At 36.5% G+C, this 20119-nt stretch overlaps 1 protein-coding gene across 5 annotated transcripts in view; it reads right to left on the bottom strand.

Annotated features, from left to right (window-relative positions):
* The window catches only part of EDA (ectodysplasin A), a 511214-nt gene that overhangs the window by 456096 nt on the left and 34999 nt on the right, over positions 1-20119 (bottom strand). Inside the window, exon 2 of one of the 5 annotated variants that reach the window (XR_012781090.1) lies at positions 9855-9910. The exons of the other annotated variants lie outside the window; for them this stretch is intronic. The gene's annotated coding sequence lies outside the window, so the exon portion shown is untranslated. The remainder of the gene's footprint in view (positions 1-9854; positions 9911-20119) is intronic. 5 annotated transcript variants of the gene reach the window in all.

The following is a 20119-nucleotide window of genomic DNA, read 5'->3' as shown; positions in this document are numbered from 1 at the left end:
AGGGTGTTGGTGTAGAAAATTGAAAGTGCCATGGAACTAGCAGAAGAACAAATAATTCTGCCTTGGAAGAAGTACATTCTTGCTTCTTAGAAGTGAGGATGGAGAGATTTCCTTTCACATATTTTTGCACATGTTATCAGGACAGAACAGTCCTTGGAACAGTAAATCATGCCTGGTAAAAGAGATCAGCAAAAACAAGGAAGACTTTCAATAAAATACACTGAGACAGTGACTGCAAAAATGGTTTCAAACACACCAACAAGTTGTGAGGATGGCACAGGACCAGGCAGTGAGTATTTCCTTCTCTTGTACATAGGGTAACTATGAGTTGGAATCAACTCAATGGCACCTAACAAGAACATTGTTCACATAGAAGTAAGTAATCTCACATGGACATTTAGAGATGAAAAAATAAATGAAGATTAATGAAAACTATAAACAGGGCTGGGATGCAAATGAGTACTTACTGCACTCAACAAAAATAATAGCATGTTGTGTGGATTTCATTATTGATGTTAGATTGTGTCAGTGAGTTTGACTCATAGGAATATTATGTGACAGATTAGAACTGACGGATAGGGTCTCCTGAGCTGTCATCTTTATGAAATCAGATCATCCTATCTTTCTCCTGTAGACCTGAACCACAAACCTTTGAGTTAACAACTGAACACTTAACTGTTGTACCAACTGGGCTTCTTGACTTTCATTATACATAGAGATAATTAAATTACAAAATAACAGTTTCATTATTGGCAGAGGAGGATGGACTTAAAAGTGCCCTGAGGCCTATGCATTATATAGGAAGAATTCAAAGAATATATATGGTAAATAAAAAAAACAAGTTTCAATCCTTATGGCCTCCAAGAAAAGAATACCTACCAATTTAACAGAGAGTAAAAATACAATTAAATACAAAGGGGAACAATAGAGAAAGGGTACTCATAATCAGCAGCACAAAAAGAATGCAAATAGTATGATGGTAAACATAAAGTCAAATATATCACTAAGTGCATTAGATGAACATGGATTAACTACACCAGTTAAAGGAGATATACTGGACTAAAACACAAAATTGTTTATATAAAATACAAAACTGTTTGTATACTATTTGAATTTACAACAAACATGGTTAAACTTTTAAAGACAAGATATACCATGAGATGTTATTCAAAAGCCAGTTACAAAAGTACCTACAAGAGGGCTTCAGAGAATTTGTGGAAAAATTGAATTAAAGATAGTAGACTTTTTCCATGAACCTTTTAAAGCACTTGTAGCATAGCGGTTATGCGTTGCACTGCTAACATCAAGGTCAAGAGTTTGATACCACCAGCTGCTCAGAGAGAGAAAGAAGAGGCTTACTACTCCTTTACAAGGAAGTTTGTTGCTTTACAGGGCAGTTCTACCCTGGTCTACAGGGTCACTATGAGTCATCTACTTGATAGCAGTGAATGATACTGTATATACTCGAATATAAGCCGACCTGAGTATAAGCTGAGGTACCTAATTATTACCTGGGAAACCAGAAAAACTGATTGACTCGAGTATAAGCCTAGGGTGGAAAATGCAGAAGCTATTGGTGAGTTTCAATAATCAAAACAAATGAAAATAAAATTACTAAAAATTGAGACATCAGTGGGGTAATGTATTTAAATATTTATTTTAAATGAAAAACATAAATAAAAGGAAAAGTCATGTAACATTAGTAAACCAACACAAGAAGTGCAAAATAGGTTCAACAAAAACAATAAGGGATCTAAAATGATACCTTAAGAGTACTATTCCCTGAGCTCAATCAGCAACCAAGCTAAAATGCAAAGAGTTAAAATCCTTCAAAACTGGATTCCTCATCGTCATCCATATCCCAATACAGAGCTTCAGCTGGTGTGAGGTCATCATAGACGCTGTCCTCACTGAGATCGCCATCATCACCATCACTGATGTCATTTTTGTACAAAGTGCAGTCTTCACTGCCATCCATAGCATTACTAATACTACCACTGACCTGTGTATAAGCCGAACCCCAGTTTTTCAGCACAATTTTTGTGTGCTGAAAAACTCGGATTATACATGAGTGTATACGGTATATTAAATTGAGGTTCAAGGTTGGTGATTCAAACACACCAGTCAATCTGAGCAAGAAAGCTAAGGCTATCCAGCTCCTATAAGTATTTACAGCCTTTGAAACCCTATTAAGGGTTGGTTGCTATGAATTAGAATACAGTCAATGGCAGTGGGTTTACAAATAAAGAGAAATGTGTCTCATACTAAATGTTTCATTGAAAAAGAAAGATATAACTTCTAAATGTGTGTACACATGATCACATGATCTTAAATGTATTAATCACAAATTAACAGAATGAAAGGAAATTATAGATTAATATACCATCATTGGGAAATTTTTAAAACAACAATCTCAGCAATTGATAGAATAAGGTAGACAACATAGTAAAAAGATACAAAATATGTGAAAAATATAAACTTTACCCATTTTAATTAGAAAAACACTGCACTGAATAATCACAGAACATTTTTCATCTACACACAGAACTCATTAAAATTGACAAAATTATAGACCATAAAGCAAGTTCCAACAAATTTAAAAGAGTTTAATCATACAAATGTGATTTCTAATCACATTGGAGTTAAGCCATAAATCAACATCAAAAAGAAAACTAGAAAATCACCATATTGGAAAATTAACAAATAAGGTAAAAATAGATTAGAAGAAATAGCAATAGAAATCAGAAAATATTTTTAAAGAATAATGAAAATCAAACACATCAAACTTAGAGAAATGTGCTTAGACAAAATCTGATAGCTTTAAATGTATACACTGAAAAAGAAGAATTATCTTGTCATAATATCAGTAAGCTGGATTTTGTTCAAAAAAACAATTAAATTATCCAGAGATACATCACACATATAACATGCCTGAATCACATATATAACATGTGTGATTCAGGCAATTTTGTGAGTAAGCTCATTTATGAGACTGCGGAAAAGGGAAAGTGAGACTAGTGGGTTATGCATTGGGCTACTAACCTAAAGGACTGAAGATTGAAGCGACCATTGACCCTTTAGGAGAAAGATGAGGCTTTCTGTTCCTATACAGATTTACAGTCTCAGAATCCCAAAGGAACAGTTCTGCTCTGTTCTATACGGTCACTATGAGACAGAATTGACTTGGTGGTGAGTGAGTACCCAAGGTCTGGATTCCTGGAAACGTAGTCGGAAAGCCATGAACTGTTCTGCAGGCAAAAGATGAGTCTTTCTGCTCCCATAAAGATTTACAATCTTAGAAACCCAAAAGGGCAGTTCAACTTGGCCCTATAGCGTTTTTATGGGTCAGAAATGATTTGATGACATTGAGTTTGATTTGGGGAATTTGTACCAAAGGAAGACAGTATGGACATTGTTCATCAAAATTGGCTTCTCTTAGCAACAGGCCAAAGGGAGTTTTATAGGCAAGGAGTAGGGTGGATGGTCTTCTGGAGTAATCTGACTTGAGATAGGCTGTCTGGGTCTCAGAGTTTTTTTCTTTGCTTGGAGGAGTGAGTCTATATTTCAGCTGCAGGTATTGGTAGTGTGTTCTGTCCTTCAAATAGAGATAGTTTAAGTTCAAACTCCTAAATAGAAACAGCAAAATTTGTCAATTTGTGTTGAATTTTAGCAAATTATAAAGTTGAAACAAATGGGAACAAAGTATATGAAATCCCAGGGAGATACTGGTACCACATCATTATCATCACAATGTATCCTTTGTACTTCCATTTTATATTCATGCTCCTCACTATACCTAAATCTTGGCAAATAAGTGTGTCTCACTCTTTATACTTTTATCATTATGAAAATATTATATAAATGGGGTCATAGAATATGTAGCATTTTAAGATTGGCGTTTTGTGCTTGTGGAAATGTCCGTGATATTCATCCAAGTTGTTACATGTATCTTAGTTTGTTCCTTTATATTACAGGATTATATTTACTGCATGCACTAACTTCACTTCACCTTATCTTACTGTCAGGGAGTAATTTCCAAAACATTCAAACTACTGATTTTGTGGTTAGCAGCCAAAGGTATAACCCACTAAGCCACTAGGGTTCCTCAGATGTACTATAATTCATTTAAATTATTATCGTTTCATCTATATGATCCATATTTCCCCTTTTATTGCTTATATTGTTTATTAGTGCGCAATCTGTCTTTCCTTGGTTAATCTCCATTTTATTAGTTGATCCTCATTTTAGATTGCTTATTTTCTATTTCATTAATTACTGTGATCATTTATTTATGAGATTTTCTTAATTGTGCTTATTTTGGATATTAAATCATCTCTGGATAATTTCAAGTAAATTCAGTAAATAAAAACGTAAAATTTACCATTTTTCACAGTGTGCAGAAAATCTAAAAGAACATACAGATAAGGCATTAGAATTAATAAGCACCTCCAAAAGTGACTAATTAATAAATTAATATATACAAATGTACCTCTAATCATCAGCAAAAAAAATTAGATGAAGATATTTTTATTTTATATTTTTACATTTATTAGGGGCTCATACAATTCTTATCACAATCCACACATATACATACATCAATTGTATAAAGCACATCCGTACATTCTTTGCCCTAATCATTTTCAAAGCATTTGCTCTCCACTTAAGCCCTTTGCATCAGGTCCTCTTTTTTTTTCCCCTCCCTCCCCGCTCCCCCCTCCCTCATGAGGCCTTGATAATTTATAGATTGTTATTTTGTCATATCTTGCCATATCCGGAGTCTCCCTTCCCCCCCTTCTCTGCCGTCCGTCTCCCAGGGAGGAGGTCACATGTAGATCCTTGTAACTGGTTCCCCCTTTCCAACCCACTCACCCTCCACTCTCCCAGTATCGCCCCTCACACCTCTGGTCCTGAAGGTATCATCCACCCTGGATTCCCTGTGCCTCCAGCTCCCATATGCACCAGTGTACAACCTCTGCCCTATCCAGTCCTGGTAGTTGTGGGGAGGAAGCATCCAGGATCTGGGGGAAACCTGTGTTCTTTATCGGTATTACATCGTACCCTGACTGACCCATCTCCTCCCGTCTGTGAGAGGATCTCCAGTGGCCGACAAATGGGCTTTGGGTCTCCACTCTGCACTTCCCCCTTCATTCACTATGGTATATATATATTGCATGATGCCTCTTTTGATAGCCGGGCACCATCAGCTTTCTTTGCCACATTTGCTTATGCACCCATTTGTCTTTGGCGATCGTATCATGGAGGTGTGCAGCCAATTATATGATTTTTTGTTCTTTGATGCCTGATAACTGATCCCATCGGGACCACGTGATCACACAGGCTGGTGTGTTCTTCCATGTGGACTTTGCTGATTCTGAGCTAGATGGCCACTTGTTTATCTTCAAGCCTTTAAGACCCCAGACACTATCTCTTTTGATAGCCGGGCACCATCAGCTTTCTTCACCACATTTACTTGTTCACCCGCTTTGGCTTCAGCAGTTATGTTGGGAGGGTGAGCATCACAGAGTGCCAATTTAATAAAAGAAAGTATTCATGCATTGAGGGAGTGCCTGAGTAGAGGTCCAAGGTCCTTCTGCCACCTTAATACTAAACCTATAAATATAGACACATAGATCTATTTCCCCATCCTCATATATATATTTGCATGTACATGCTTTGTCTAGACCTCTATAAATTCCCTTTGACTCCTAGCTCTTTCCTCCAAGATGATGATATTTTTAAATGATGTGACGTTCCAGTATTATATGTAAAGAGCTTGGCAATCACCACTTCTGTCTTTAAAATTAGGAAAAAGCAAACAAATTGAAAATCAACTCTTCCACACATCAGAGAATTGTGGTCAGAGTAAACCATCATCAACCCACCAAAAAAAGAGACAGAAATAAATACAGATGCTCATGACTAGTAGGAAAAGCTAACACTGAAGCCAGAATAGACAGGGGGCAGAATAGGAAGGCATACTACAGGAAACCTTGACAACAAAAACATAAGAGATAAAATGAAACAAATATGGATAGTAATCTTGGAACCCTGAGTTTCAGAGGAAAAGTTATAGAAATGTATTGAAGAAAAGAGACAGAATTGTCACCTGATTGAACAAGATGTAGCATTTGAATGAGATCTGAAAACACAAATGAATATTGGTCGCTGATGATGAGAAAGAGTCTACCTTCCCCTCGTTCCCCATACCCTCTTGGAAACCAGAACTGTGGCCAGTGACCACCCTTACTCATTCAGAGGCTAGTAACACTCCTACCACCCACCACACACACACACACACACACACACACACAGAGCCCCTACTCTATCTAAGTCAGAGTTACACCCTTGGGGTTGAGCTCCAGGTGCATTATCCCTGCATATAGAGGCCTGTTAGTTCCACCTCATCAAATCAGCATGTGCAGTGCCAAGCCCCTGGGATGCCTTTCATAACCTGCTCCTAGCTGCTGTCTGGAGCTGACAAATTCTTCTGGGAATAAGCACCTTCTCCTAAACCACTACCTGAGAATCCACGAACTATTTCCAGATCTGATGTCATGACAACATCTAATCCTACAGGAACTCCATCTAGAACCAGGTATCCTATGCCCTCAACCTTCTATTCCCATCCTGTGAGCCCCTTGGCTGACAGAAGTTGCCTGCCTCTCAAAGTTTTCTCCTTTACTTATTCTATTTTTTTCTTTTATCTCTTGCTTCTTCATTTTCCCTTAGTTTTTATTACTCTCTTATCTCGTTATCTTTTATTCTGCCCCATCCCTTATTTTATATATTGTATTTTTTATTTTCCTTTTCTTTTTCTCTTGATTCCCTTTTTTTGCTTACTTATTAATTCCTTTTTTTTCCTACTTGTTTGCCTACTTTCCCCAACTTGTTTTATCTTCAATAGTTCCTTTTTTGCCATTGTTTGTTATGTATTTTCCTCTTTTTTCCTCACACCTCCCCCCAACAGGGGGTAAACACCATACCAACCTGGCCAACCCCTATCCATACCTCCTGCAGCCCAATCTACTGGGAGAGAACCATTGCCTACTCTTGTAACACTTGATCATCAATCAAGCCACGAAACCACCCAAATCTTCCCTCGGCTGTGCTGCATGAACAGCTAACAGAGAACTGCAAAAACACTCCCATTTGCAAGCACATCCATTGAGAGAGGCAGTGAGTGCCTAAGATCACATCAACCAAAAATTATCAATTAGATACAAATAGATCAACATCAAAATATCTTGGAGACAAAAGGCAATTACAGTCAACATGGTAACCAAGACATATTGGCTCTAACAAGTTCCCAAATTTGAAACTCAGTAGAAATTAGGAGGAAGAAATAACACTAAAATGACCAGATAAGGAATTCAAAAGAATGGTATTTACATAATTTCAATAAATTGAGTGAAAGAGTAAGAATACTGCAGATGAAGTATTACACAGACAAAATTTAGAATTCAGAAAACATTGCAAGAACAAACTGACAAAATAAACAAAAATCTAGAAACCATACAAAAACAGCAAAAAGAAATCCAGATTAATACTAATATAGCAAATTGTAAAGATATATAAATTTAGTTGAATCAATGGAAGGCCAAATTAGTGAGATTGGAGATAAATCTCTCAATGATAATCTAATTGAACAATCAAGGAAAAACAAAACAAAACACAAAAAGAATATAATGTAAAGCACTAAGTAAATTATCAATCGTTTTGAGAAAATGGCTGGACCTACCTTCATGAAAGACGAGAACCTGTACATCCAAAAATTTAAAAAAAACACAAATATGATAGCCCTCTCAAGAAAATCACCAAGTCATTAGATAGGTGAGCACAATACACTCACAAACACAGCAGTTGGGCTATGGCAACCCCCAACTCAGTGACTAGGGTGTGTGTATGTACTCTGGAATTACCGGTGATGGTGTGGATTTTTTTAAAATCTCTTTCTCTTCTCTTTTTAACACTCTTGTCTTTTTACTTTTCTCTTTGTTTTGTTTGATTGGTTTGACAAACCACCAGAGGAAAGTCACAGGATACAAGAGAGATAGAGTCATTCCAAACTTCATATAAGCTTCTGGTGTCTAGAAAATACCACTCTCATAAATTTATGGCTGAACACCAACAGTACACACCAGAGTAGGACCTTTATAAGCACATACTATGCCATATCATAGTTAAACTTTCCAATATAAAAACAAGGGAGAAATAATGTAAGAGCAGCTTGAGGGTGGATGGGGTTCTCTACAAAAGAGAACCAATAAAAATAAGCTCAGGTTTTCTTAGCACAAACCATGGATACAAGAAGACAGTGGAAGGAGATACATAAAATTATGAAAGAAAAAATATGCCATCCAAGAATCTTATATCCAGCAAAATTATCCCTCAAATATGAGGGAGAAGAAGTAAGGGCATTTTCAGATAAAGAGATATTGAAGAAATTTGTAAAAATGAAACCAACATTACAAAAATTACCAAGGAAAATTCTTTGGAGAGAGAATCAACAACAGCAGGCATAAACCTGAGAACATCATATGAGACACTACCACTCAGAAATCAATCCCCTTAAAGCAGTTTTCAAAAATAAAGCAAACTTTATTTTAAGACTGAAAATAGAGAGCCAAAGATACCATTCTGCAAGGAAGACAAGTACAAAAGAAATACAGGGAATAGTGTAGGGAAAAGACGTTAAGTGAGAGGGAGTCAAGTAGTTCACAAGAGAGAACAGACTATCTTACATAGGGGAAGAAAATAATAAGTACCATGATAATCCCTAAGAAAATTAATAAGCTTTATCAAAACAAAATTGAAGAAAACCACAAAATTCTAGTAAACATTAAAATAACAAAAAGGGATGGAAATGCCAAAGAAACACACAAACAAAACAAACTCAGCATAGACAATTATGAAAAACAAAGAAACCAACAACACAAACAGAAAAATATAGCAATAAATTCAAACATGATGAATAAATTCACAATAGTGAATGAAAATGAATTAAATGCATCACAGAACAGATAGAAAATAGCTGAGTGGATTAGAAAGCAGCAGGCCTCATAAATATACTGCTAACAAAAGACACACTTTGGATGCAAAGACTAAAAATAGACTGAAAATCAGAGGATGCAAAAAATACATAAAACTAATTGCAGTAAAAAATATAAGTGGCAGTATTAGTCTCTGATAACATGGACTTCAAGACAAAATCTATTGAGACAAAAAAAGTCACTTCATAATTATTAAAAGCACAATGGAATAATAAGACATAATAAATATCTATGCAACTAATGAAAGACACTCCAAAAATCAAACTCATAAGATTGAAAAGAGAAATAAAAAATAGTATACTAATGACAGGATACTTCAGTACAATGCTCTCAAAAAAGAACAACTGGAAAGAAACTCTTTAAAGACAAGAACTAAACAATATAATGAATGCACTTGACTTCATAGCCATAGAGAACACTCTACCCAACAACAGCACGATAAAGATTCTTTTCCACTGTACATGAAACATTCAACAAAATAGAACATATATTAGATCAAGAAGCAAGCCTAAATAAATATTAACACATGAAAACATTACAAATCATTTCCTCAGATCACAACATAAAATTAGAAATCAACAATTGGAAGACTAAGGGGAAAGTTGTATACATGAAAACTGAACAGCACCTTCGTTTAAACTACTGAGTAATTGAAGAAATAAGGAATGTAATTTAGAAATTCCTTGAAACAAATGAGAATGAAAATACAGCATACTAAGACCTTTGGGACATAAAAAGCAGTGCTCAGAGAACAATTTATAGCAATAACCACACACATCAGAAAAGAAGAATCAAAATCAATACCTTAACCCAACATCTTCAACAATTAGAATAAGAGCAGGAAAATAAATCTTCAGTCACTAGAAGAAAAGAAATAATATAGATTATGAGAAATAAATGAATCCAAAAGCAAAAAGGCAATTTTTTAAAAAATCTACAAGACAAGAAGTTGGTTCTTTGAAAGAATTAACAAAATTCACAAACCACTAGCAAATTTAAAAAATGAAAGAAGAAGATGCAAACATCACCAATAAGAAATGAAAGGGGGGTAATAACACTAGAAAATCGACTAAACACAAAGATAAAAACACAATACAATGAAGGACTGCACTCCAAAACAAATTTGGAAATCTATGAAAAATGGACAAATGGCTGGAAACACACTGCCTACGTTAGCACAAACTGATGTAGAAAATCTCAGCAAATCCGTTACAAAATAAGAAAGCAAGGCCATTAAAAAACTCCCAACAAAATGTCCAGAATCAGACAGCTTCACCAGGTAATTCTACCAAGCATTCAGAAAAGAGTTCATCCGAATCACAGTCAATATATTCCAGAATATAAAAAAGGATGAAAACACTCCAAAACTGATTTTAAATAGTGAATATAACCCTGATACTAAAGCAGGTAAAAGAATTGCCAGAATAGGATTTTAATGACCAATATCTCTTATGAACATAGATGCAAAACTCTCTACAAAATCTTAGTTAATTTAATCTGACTAAATATTATTTTTTTAAAACATCATAAACAAGTGGGCTTCATACAAGGCATGCAGGCTTGGTTCAACAGTAGGGGAAAATCTATATAATCCACCATTTAAGTAAAATACAGAAAAAGAAATACATTGTCCTACCAATTGATGCAGAACAGGCATTTGACATAATCTAACACCTAATCCTAATAAAAGAACTCAACAAAATAGGAATAGATGGGAAATTCCTCACATTATAAAGGGCATATATGCAAAATTGACACACATCTCATCCAATAAAGAGAAACTAAGAGAATTTCCCTTGTCAAGGAGAAACAAACGAAAATGTTCTTTATCAATCTCTGGGCCAAGTTATGGGCAAGCAAAACTGGCTGACAACAGAATTACTTTTCAGACAAATGCTATTGATTGCAAATCTTAAACATCAGGAAAAAAAATACCTCAAAGTACTAAATTTGGATACTGTCAGTTGAAATTTGATTCGTTTGCTCGTCAAGGAAATTGACTAAACTGATGACAGGGAAAGATGGAGACCAGATAACAAGCACAGAAGACTTCAGTAACTACGTAAGAAATTGCACTAGAAAAAAATTGCAGTGCCTAGCAGCGAAAAATGAACTCAAAATATGAGTAGATCGAAGTTTTAAAGTGGAAGAGAAGCAACGCCTGGCAGTCTGCCTTTTTCCACTGACTAGTGGCATAAACCAATCCTATGTGTCTGATTCCTTCTCAGTAAAGCAAATTTTGCATGGTTTCTGCAGCAACCTAACCATCCAAACCACTTACTTCACTGGTTTCTGGGGTCACTAGTGGATAGCAGATTGCTTGGGTAGCTTAGTACAGATATAAACAGTACAAACCATCAGTTTTCAACATTTTTCTTTTCTCCTTCGTTTGTGCTTTGTTGTACCGTGCACTCCCCACACGTGTCCCCCATGCAACAGGTGTGTAAACACAATAACACGATCAATGGAGTAGGGATTCTTAGTCACAATGCAGTTTATTTTTTAATTTATTTCTTTTATGTGTGTTATATTATTATAATAATTTTAGTGTTTTTTCTAGTTCTTTCAAACTTCCTCTTCTGGAGTGACTCCACCCTCCTTGGAATATATATTCTCACAGGCAAAATCAGGCAAGCCTATAGAGTCCAGCAAATTCGCCCAAACAAGGGACTGTTCTCTCTCTGAGTACACAAAGATATCCACATTTATACTGCCTGACTGTGTAAGTCTGGGTTGACTAGAGAAGCAAATCCAGACGCACTCATATGTATGTAAGAACTTTATATCAAGAAGTAATTATGCATCAGTAAACAAACCAGCCCAGTACAGATCAAGCTTAGAAGTTTGATATTTGCCAATTAGTCTGTTATTAGGCCATGAATTCCTCTTCAGACTCACACAGCATATGCAATGATGCAGAATGCAAGAAGATCAAAAGCTGGTGGGTGGAAAGTCTTGTGGGTCGAGTGGTGGTGGAAGCATGTGCAGGGTTTTGGCTGCCGTCAATGTGGCTCTACTTTGCTTGGCATCAGAAATATGTAGTAGAGAGTGTCCTACCTCCAGGGAGGAATAGAGGTGTCAGAAGGCCATCCCCATAGGGAGGAATCAAGCTGTAACCTGACTGACAGGCTAGACTCAACTTCATTCTTATTTATCAAGTTGACATGAAATTGTGTAACTACCACAGATCACCCTTTGTCAATTTGACACTTTGCACAACTCTTTAGCCATATATAATTCCTGAAATAAGGACAATAGTAAAATATGTGTGCCTAATAGGATAAAACTTAAATGCATACAATTCAATATGTGCCAGTCTCATTTAAACATAATATTGTATACATGAACAAAACAACAATATTCTATACCTAGAAATTGCAGTTAAGTGAAGACCTACACCTTAATCCTATAATCCTATGAATACATTCCCCACCTATGAAAGTTTGTAAGCCAGGCACGTCATAAATTTATCCACCCCATTTTGGGCAACCAATTTCTATTGCCCACCTACATCAACCCAGTGCTCTGAGGAAATAATCATATTCTTTGATGGGAAAAATCTTCATTCCAGTTGGAACTTTATTGAGTCCTCATCCATAAGCAAAGTTTAATCAGGGAAGGCCGTCCATAAAGTCAGCAACTATATGCAGAAATTTACAGTCTCAAAATTCTTCTCTTTGTCTGCTTGAATTCTTGTCACCTCAATATGAACTGACTCACTTAGCCTCACTAGGGTGCCCATTGGCCCCCTCGCCTTTCGACCAAGGGCTCCATCACGAATTCTCAACAACCCTAGCCCCCTTGTGCTAGGTCATGAACTTCACACCAGTCAACCTGCTCTCATCTTCTCCTCTAGTTCCTGTGAACCAGGTCCACAGGTGTCAGTGACCAAACTCAACCTGTTTCTCTATGGCTGCATTTCTCCCACTTCCACTCAACAAGTGGATCCAGGTGGTCATGTAGCAAGCATTTCAGGATGCCCACAGGCTCCCTTTAATGTACAGTCCCAGAGAAGAGAGTACATCCATGGCTCCAATTTTTTCCCGCTTCAGGTACAACCCACTAGGTCAAAATTCAAAAAGCCAAAGGGTTCCTTTTTCATTTTTTCTTCAGTCTGTCAACAGCCCCTAGGCTTCTCTTCTAACACAATTGTCCTGAGTATTCCAAAGCACTGGGTGTGGGGAGGGGTGGGGCCTTATCTTTTCAAAGCCTTCTTTGCAGGACTGTCCTAACCCATTTAAAGATTCAAATTGATGCTTGAAACCATGAAATTACAAACTATTTATACTTCACAATAATCATTTATATCAATCATTATATCAATAACAATAGGCAGAAGAAAACAGCATAAACCTAGTAAAGCCATATCTTAAACTCAATATTAAAACAGCCAAGTTCCCTTATCTATCTTCTTTTAATCCTTATCTAAACTGCTATATTGGTACAAAATATGGCATTCGTTTCTGACTAATCAAGCCAGGACCAGGCTTTCTGTCAGCCATTTTGACATTCTGTCAAACATTTTCATTAAGCAGCATGGACTCTGAGAAATTCAAGAAATTCATGGTCTCAAGAAATTCATAATTTCACCCCATGAGCTCAAAATACGCATTAATTGCATTAATTTCCACCATTTCAAATAGGAATAACCAGACAACAACCAATGAAAAAAAATCAAAACTTTAACTTCCCATACTCTTTCCAGAAAGCAACCCAGTAAACTGCATGGCCATATCTGACCTCTGACTAGACAAAGAAGAAACACTACCCTGAGGCAGAGGTCAAACAAAAAGCTACTCCCCATCTTATGAGTTGTTTCTTTAGTACCCATTCTTGGTACCATAATGTGTTAGTCCGGGGTTGATTAGAGAAACAAATCCAGACACTCATATATGTGTAAGAGAGAAATCTATATCAAGAAGTAATTATGCATAAATAAAACATTCCAACCTAGTCCAGATCAAGTCCTTAATTTCAATATTAGCCCACAAGTCTGATATTAGTCCATGAATTCCTCTTCAGACTTACGCAGCACATGAAATGATGCCGAATACTGGAAGATCACAACCTGGTGGGTGGAATGTCCTGTGGGTCTAGTGGTGGTGGAAGCATCTCCAGGGTTCTGGCTGCCATCAGCATGGCTCCATTTTGTTTGTCAACAGGAATGTTTAGCAGAGAGAAGGTGTGTCCCATCTCCAGGAAAGAAGAGAGGCATCAGAAGGCCACGTTCATAGGGAGATATAAGGCTGTGTCCTGACTGACAGGCTAAACTAACTCTCTCTCTCTCTCTCCTCTCTCTCTCTCTCTCTCTCTCTCTCTCTCTCTCTCTCTCTCTCTCTCTCTCTCTCTCTCTCTCTCTCTCTCACACACACACACACACACACACACACACACACACACACACACACACACATTCTTACTTATCAAGTTGACCTGAAATTGTGTAACTACCAACAGAAATTCAGCAGTCACAACCAAGTCATACTCAAGTCTTATATCTCTCTGGTGTCATTTGTTCCATGTTTTTCCTGCATATGCACATATTATTTCCTTCTTCTCTCTCTCTCTTTCCTCATGATATATATTACCGAGAAATGTATTAATTTTGATTAGCTTTCTTAATATACATTTCCACATTATTCTTATAAATTCATTGGTCTATACAGACAACTGCTTATTATTATCATTACTTTTATTTTATTCTCTAACTTTTTCACCCCCACTTTCCAAACTTACCCATCTCCTCCTTTTCTCCATTTCACCAATGTATGTTTTTTGCTATTATTAGACCTTTCTCATGTTACTAGACTAGCTTTCCAATTCCCCACATGTTTAAATACCATGCCCCTAGGCAATTATCAATCTAGTTTGTGTCTCTATAGACCTACCTCTTTTGGATTTCATATACAGAAAATCATATAAAACAGACAGGAAGCAAACAAACAAACAGATTTTTGTGAACTTGAATATTTTGGACTAAACCATAGTATAATATGATATTTGGTCAGTTGACCTTCTTGACCCAACATGAATTTGCTCTACACTCAAGTATTTCTTGCTTGTTCCGTGACAGAAATTTCTTTTCTGGTCTTTTAAATATTTATGGTGGCCTTCTCTTTCATACTCTATTTTAATCTTTATATTATTATTATTATTATTATTATTATTATTATTGTCTTGTCATTTGGTTTTTGGTTTCTATCATTTTGGTTAGGTTTCCCAGTTTGTGAAGTACAGCAGTGGCTGCACAGAGACAATAATTGATGGAATTGTTTATCAGGATGAGAGAGAGGGGATTTGGGAGCAAATAATGAATGCAGGAGGGGGGAGGAGCACTAGAATTTATTGTGATGATGTATATACAACTTTTTAAAAGCAATTTAGTCATGGAAGTATATGATATGTGAATAATATATCAACAAAACTACTTGAAAAAGAAAATAAACCAGGTTTGACCAATGGTTACCATGGGTGAACGAGAAAGAGTTGTTGTTTAGGGGCATTGAGTTTATGTTAATGGTGATGGAATAATTTGGAAAAGGATATCAATAATGATTGTAAAACATGAAGAGTATAATCAATGGCACTGTAATTTTACATGTGGAAGTTGTTGAATTGGAAAATATGCTTTGTTGTGTATCTTTTTTGCCAAAATTATAAAAATAATAATTACATAAATAACAATGAGTATAAGGAAAAAGAAAATGTTCTAAAATTGAATGTAGTGATAATTATACAACTCTTTTTTATATGATTGAATTTTATGGATGTGGATGAAGTGCTAATAGAACTGCTGAAAAAAACAATTTGGAAAAACAAGATGTCACAAAACAAAATCATCATGACCAAGTGGGATTCACACCATGGATGCAATTCTAGAAAAACTGCTTAACAATATTTATATAGAAGCCAAGGGGAGAATGTACTGGTATTATGTGCCTAATTGGACAGTTTTGGCCTAGTTTGTATCCAGCACGTAGTGAGCCAGGCAAGGTGTTATATGGACTACTAGACCTTTAGACGCTATGCTTTTTTTCTTTTTTCATTTTCTCTTTTTTATCTGAAACAATTTTAACGTAGGTAAAGTGATCAAATGATAGGGTATTGCATTTTAAGCTAACTACAACCGCCATAATCAACTCACAATGCTCTCAGTATGATACTAAGGCCATTTCCATGCCTTCACCTTTCAAATGAATTTTGGGGATCCACTGTCATCCATAGCCTCTGAAAGCCAGGTGTTCATAATTTAAGCTCTGATGTTGTTTTCTCCTTCAGATTTTGGTTTTATTATTTATAATCCTTGGATTACACATGCTAGTTCACTTCTTTCATTTGGATAGACTCGGTCTTTTCCCAGAATAAAGCATCCTTCATAAGCCACAGCAGAAGGATATGAATTGGATACCCCACTAAGTGACCACGGCTTTACCTCAAACTCACCTGTAGCAGATTTAAAGAACTGACATACTCTCCTTAGTTTAAAGCTGAAATTCCCTATGTGAAAAGAAGCAGATAACTGCTATCCCAAAGATATGGAATCCGCAGTCTTGGGCTTTGATTCACTTGCTTTGAGGACACCCATATGTTTACTATTTTAATAACCTCTTTTCTTTTTTATGGCATGTATTAATCTGGTAGGTATGTTTCTGACTTTCAGAATGAGTGTTAACGAAAGTTTTGCCCTATCACCAACCCCCATTGTGTTAATAAGTATTGTCCAGTCACTTAGTTAGGAGTTTGATCTGTGTAGGTCATTTATTATTCTGAAGCCAGCCTCAACTCAACTCACTGCCATGGAATCAATGTTGACTCATAGCAATCCTATAAGAGGAGGGTAGAATTTCCCTTGTGGGTTTTTGCGACTGTAACTCTAGGGGAGTAGAAAGCCCCATCTTTCTCCCATGGAGTGGTTGAAGGTTTCTAACTGTTGACCTTGCGGTTCGCAGCCCATAGCATAACCTAGTACTATACTTCCAGAGCTCCGGGAGCCATCCTGTACTTGTATAGTTTCATTTTCTGAACAGTGTTTTCAATTATATACCATTGGATAAGGTAATATGACTGAATGACTAAATTATATGATATGTGAAGTATGTGCCAATATATCTTTTTAAAAAAGGATGCTCTGTATTATCACTCCTATTCAATATTGTATTGGAAATCTTAGCCAGTTATTAAACCCAAAAAGAGAAATCCAAAGCCTCCAAATAATCAAAGAAGAAGGAAAACTTTCTCAGTTTTTTAAATAATGTGATTCTATACATAGAAAATCCCAAATAATGAACAAGAAAACAGTTGAAAGATACAGCATGTGGCAGAATAAAATATCAATATACAGAAACCAATTGGATACCTGCATACTAATTAAGAGAGCTCTGAAAAGGAAATGATTAAAACAATACCATTTAAATGGCCATATAGAAGATGAAATACTAAGAATAAACAACAAGAGAAACAAGACTTGTACAGAGAAAGCCACAATGTGGAAGATTACATCTTCACATTGCTATGACATTGCCCAACTTGACTGAAAAAGATCTAGATCTGAACCCATTCCAAGAAAATGTGTCCCATTAATGCACAAATTATAGAACAATAACATAAATGTCATGTGCAAATGAAATTTTATGAAGATCATCCAACACCAACTGCAGCTTTACATTGCCAATGGTATGTCAAAAATTCAAGCTGATTCAGAAGACTACATGTAACGAGGGATATCACTGCAGATGTCAGATGGATCTTGAAGAAAACAGAAGACCAGAAAAATGTTTATTAGTGGTTTACTCCCTATGCCAAGTCATTTGACTCTGTGGATCATAACAAACAATGGATATCCTTGAAAAAAAATTGGAACTCCAGAACACTGCACTGTGTTCATGCATATCCTGTACATGGATCAAGAGGCTATTGTGCTGATGGAAGAAGGGAATACTGCATAGTTTAAAAGCAGGAAAGGTGTGCATCAGGATTGGAGTCTCTCATCATACATATTCAATCTGTACACTAAGCAATTAATTAAAAAAACTGAACCATACAAAGAAGACTGTGGTATCAGAATTGGAGGAAGGCTTATTTTTTTAATGTTTAATCTTTTTTAATTAATAAATCTTTTTATTGGGGCTCATACAACTCTTATCACAATCGGTACATACATCAATAGAGCAAAGCACCCTTATACATTCGTTGCACTTGTCATTCTCATAATTCACCTTCCACTTGGGTTCCTGGAATCAGCTCGGTTTCCCTTTTTTCCCCCTCCCCCTCCCTCCCCGCTCCCCCCCTTCCCCCTGGTCCCTTGATAGTTTATAAATAATTATTATATCTTATCTTACACTCCCAGGAGTCTCCCCTCACCCACCTCCCCATTGCCCATCTCCCAGAGAGGAGGTTACACATAGATCTCCAAGATCAATTCTCCCTTTCTACACCCCCTTCCATTCTGGTGTTGCCACTCTGACCGCTGGTCCTGAGGGGTTCTTCTGTCCTAGATTCCCTGTGTTTCCAGATTCCTACTGCACCGCTGTACATCCTCTGGTATAACCAGGTCCGCAAGGTAGAATTGGGGTCATGATAATTGGGAGGGGAGGAAGCGTTCAGGAACTAGAGGAAGGTTTTGAGTTTCATTGTTGCTACACTGAACCCTGAATGACTCATCTCCTCCACACTACCCCTCTGGAAGGGATGTCCAGCTGTCTACAGATGGCCATTGGGTCCCCATCACGCACTCCCTCTCATTCACGGTGATGTGATTCTCACCACCACCCCACCTTTGTTGTTTGAGACCTGGTCTCCTCTGCCCTTCACGATCACCTATGTTGGTGTGCTGCTTCTGTGTGGGCTTTGCTGCTTCTGGGCTAGATGGAAGGCTTATTTTTTAAGTTTCATTGTTACTTCATCCACACATCATACAATTCAATGGTCTAATCATATAGAGAAGAGTTGTATAATTATTACCATAATCAATTTTAGGACATTTTCCTCTTTCTGGTGCTCACTGTTATTCATATAATTATTATTTTAGGCTTTTCCAAATTATTTCATTACCATTAACATAAGTTCAATGCCCCTTAAGGAAAAACTCTTCCTGCTTCACCTATGATAACTCATAATCAAGTTTGGTTTCTTATTTTTCTTTTTTTCTGTTTAGTATTTTTCTTGATATAATATTCACATATAATACACTTCCATGGTTAAATCGCTTTTTAAAATAATTGTATATACATCTTCCCATTCAGTTTCAATGCTCCCTCCTCTGTCGTGTATTCATTGTTTGATTCCCAAAGCCCTCCCCACACCTCATCCCCGATAAATTATTGTATTGGTTATTGTCTCTGTGCATCCAGCTCCTTCTATGCTTCATAAACTGGGATACCTAACAGAAACAATAAAAAAATGAAACAGAAAGAAAAAATTATAGTAATAGAAAAAGTGAGAGTGAAAAAAAAGACCACCAACAATATCTAAAAGGTCAGAGAAGAAATTTCTGCCATGGAACCAGCGAGAAATATTCAAGTCCGGAGCAAATTCTGGTTGGGTCATGAGTGAAGTCAAATGACCAAGTATCATATTATACCATGGTTCAATCCACCATAATCAAGTTTAAAATAATTTCTATCTGATGGCAAAGCTACTTTCAACCCTCAACCACGGCCAGAAAGAATCTATCAGAGGTTTAGTAGGACTAGATACTCTGCAGTGGGATTTGGGGTTACCACTATCCTCCCTAGATATCTACAAATTGAGTGTTCACAGTTTAAGTTCTGGCACTTTTCCCTTCATCGTATTAGAATTTCATTATTGTCATCTTTGGGTCACACAGGCTGGTGTGCTTCTTTGATGTGGACTTACTTGAAACATCACTTAGATGGCTGCTTGTTTGAAGACAATCCTTTAAGACCTCAAACACTATTCTAATTGATAGCTGAAATCTAATTGATTTGCTTTTTTACCACACTCTGTAAGAACTAACTCTTCTTAGATTGGGGCTAGGATTAAGTGGCAGCTCAGAATCCATCTGTTTGTCCACTGGTTATGAAGGACTCTAGTTTACGTTGGCAGTCATA

This window comes from Tenrec ecaudatus, chromosome X (genome assembly GCF_050624435.1).
Source record: "Tenrec ecaudatus isolate mTenEca1 chromosome X, mTenEca1.hap1, whole genome shotgun sequence".
Lineage (NCBI taxonomy): Eukaryota > Metazoa > Chordata > Mammalia > Afrosoricida > Tenrecidae > Tenrec > Tenrec ecaudatus.
This window is presented reverse-complemented; position numbering and strand designations above follow the sequence as displayed.